The sequence below is a fragment of the Hyposmocoma kahamanoa genome, unplaced genomic scaffold, assembly GCF_003589595.1.
Source record: "Hyposmocoma kahamanoa isolate Upper Pololo Valley unplaced genomic scaffold, ASM358959v1 93, whole genome shotgun sequence".
Classification (NCBI taxonomy): Eukaryota; Metazoa; Arthropoda; class Insecta; order Lepidoptera; family Cosmopterigidae; genus Hyposmocoma; species Hyposmocoma kahamanoa.
In genome coordinates this window covers 18,670,843-18,673,896 of record NW_020654810.1, presented here as the reverse complement: position 1 = coordinate 18,673,896, position 3,054 = coordinate 18,670,843, and the positions used below count along the sequence as shown (strand labels likewise).

The window sequence follows — 3,054 nt, the reverse complement described above, 5'->3', positions numbered from 1 at the left end:
ACTTAGGTAAATATGGTTAATTCCTTTCTGTATGTCGGAATGATTAGCAATTTAAAGCTCTAAATGGCACTGCAACTGTTATGGATAGGCTTTTTTTATATTAAAAAAAAATACAAACAAAAACACTACACTGTGTTGATAAAATTTTAGAATTCCTGCGACATTGTTTATTACAAAGAAACCATACATTTGAAAAAGTACTATAAAGTACTTATCCTCTAAACCCATTTTAGCTTCACATAATACAAAAACAAAAGGGAAATTAATTTGAGAGCAGAGCAAAAGTAGAACTTTCTGAAAGCTGTTGTTGCTAAAAGCAGTTCTGAAACTTCAATTGATAAGAAGGCTTTCAGCATCGAAATTAAGTTGAAACAAAGGATTATTTCTGCTCTAGAAATTGGATAATAAACAATAATAATTTGGAATTTATTATTCTTATTTTGTATAAGGGCACGAAATGAATAATGAAGACAAACCATTTAATATTTACGGACTTTAAAAGTAATATAATTGACCTGACATCAATGATTGACACAAATTTGTTTTATCGTATGGTGAATTATTACCGTTGTTAAGGCACCATAGATTTTAATACGAAAGCAGAGACAATCTTGTGAACCGTTGTTGATGCAAGCCTATGATTTTACTAAATATTTTAAAAGAATACTTTATTTTAATATTTATACAAACGTTTATTTCTTAAAATAAATAAACATACAATGTTCCGTTACAGTGTAACAGGCTGGTATACGCAACACGACGCCTGGCGCCTATTTTGCGTGTGTGTGGTGCTTGTGCCACCCATGCTCCTCCAGGATCCTCCTGGAACTGCTGAAGACTTCGGGGATCGACCTCGGTACTAAAAGGTATATCTAAATAAATTCTTTCAATATACACGATTTTGATAACGAAACGAAAAAAAGACCATCGAACGACAATTAAAACAGTAAGCAAAGACAATTTTTTTTACGGAAAGGCAATTCCAGAATTACCCGAAAGATGACAAAAGATGGTCAATACATACTTGATTAAATTTTCATATTTATTTATTTTTTATTGATACTTTAATACCACGCAGACAACCCAATACAATACCTATATCTACACAATGACATTTAGAAAAATGTGTGATTACACTACAGAATATCGGAACTAGGCAGTTCCGATATTCTGCATTGCTGCAAACTTCTGGCGGTATGCTGTCTGTAAATCAGACTCAGTCTCGTCGGGTATTATTAGGGTAACGGATGGGTAACGGAATAGACCGTCCGCCATTTGACAAATTGCCATTACCTATGATATTATGGCGAGGTATTTGAATGCGAGCCTAGATTTTAGGAATTGAGGTGCGAGGGGTCGCCTCTCGTGTCCCGCAATTCGCTCGCTGAAAATTAATATGAATTAAATAAGAGCCGACGGAGAAAAATTGACACAGATCCGACGACGTTGACAAGCGCCCGATGACGGAACAGCGGGAGGCATGGCGTGTCGTTAAACCGCTAGACAATTTTCAAGTTTCGGGATTAATGTGAATTTAATAACCATAGGGCTTCAATTCAAAACCAAAATTTAGCAGATCGTCTGTAGTATTTAAAAAGAAATATCTCCTTATAAAAATTATGTGCAAAGCTTACCTAGGTTTGCACATACTAATTTTTTATTCTTAAATAATTTGTTTTAGCATTTTATTTTTACCTGTTTTCAGAATTTTATGTGATCGAGTAAAGTACGTCCTATCGTGTAACAAATTATCACATTTTTTAGACAACATCCTTAGATGTATCGTGTATTTTTTATAAGACCGTTATTAAAAAAATACTTATACCATTTGATTAGCAAACTTGTTTTTCCCGCTTCTCTTCTGATGACTCCCCTTACAATTTGACGTATTTCGACCACAAGGAAAATTGGTTTTTCGACATTAAAAAGTACGAATTTAACTTTTTTTTAAACAAGTGACATTGAAAACAAAAGATAGCGGTAGTGAACTATGGATTCAAAAACACGGTTAAATAAACTTCAACAAATTGTAAAATTCACAACAACACAACACAAAACAACATCACAATCAAAACAACACAATCACAACAACAAATGCAAAATTTACATTTTTTACTACGTTCGTCTACGGAAAAATCAGTTTCATTCGATTATTATTAGAGATATTACAATGAAATTTTGTCTTCCGTGTTTCGTAACAAATAAGTCAGAGACCTATAAGCTTCTTACAGTAAGAGAGTGTATTTTACTTCTAAAAGGCAAATGTTTAAAAATATCGTGCAATGAACTCCGCGTCTCACACCCACGATACCATTTCGCCTTAATAACATTTTTTTAAAGTACAATGTAGGCAGCATTAACGTATAAAATTTGTCAACATATAATTATCAACATTTGTTATTGTCACGAAAGTTATTGCTGTCGAGATCTGTCTAGTCCATATTGTTTCCTAATAAACGGTGCATTGTCTTCCTATATCATGTGTTATGGTCACGTCTCATTGTTACAGGGCATTGTTCTCAGTGCGTAGGCTTACTCTAGGAAGTATTCTGAACAAAATTGACTACGCTTGTGAATTGAGTTCAAAATGAGAATTAATTGATGGTTTGGGGAATAGAAATCAAATGTACATAGAGTTTATAACATTTTTTTGATAAAATCTTGTGTTTTGGAGAGATGGGATGGTACTCGGATCTCATCAAAAGACAAGGCACATGCCAGGCTGACAATACACCACACATAATTTGGAACGGAATATGAAATGTATTCAAAATAATTATTATTAATTTTTGGTTATTTTGTAATTATTTATTTTGGCATTTGGTATACAAGAAATTAAATTTTTACTTGAAACCCGCCCCGCACCCGCACCCGCACCCGCACCCGCACCCGCACCCGCACCCGCACCCGCACCCGCACCCGCACCCGCACCCGCACCCGCACCCGCACCCGCACCCGCACACGCACACTCACACGCACTCGCACTCGCACTCGCACTCGTACGCGCACACGAACACGAACACGAACACGAACACGAACACGAACACGAACACG

At 35.5% G+C, this 3,054-nt stretch overlaps 1 protein-coding gene across 1 annotated transcript in view; it reads left to right on the top strand.

Annotated features, from left to right (window-relative positions):
• Positions 1 to 739: 739 nt before the first annotated feature.
• The window catches only part of LOC113237441 (digestive cysteine proteinase 1-like), a 42,159-nt gene continuing 39,844 nt past the window's right edge, over positions 740 to 3,054 (top strand). The window contains exon 1 of the mRNA XM_026473915.1: positions 740 to 866. The gene's annotated coding sequence lies outside the window, so the exon portion shown is untranslated. The remainder of the gene's footprint in view (positions 867 to 3,054) is intronic.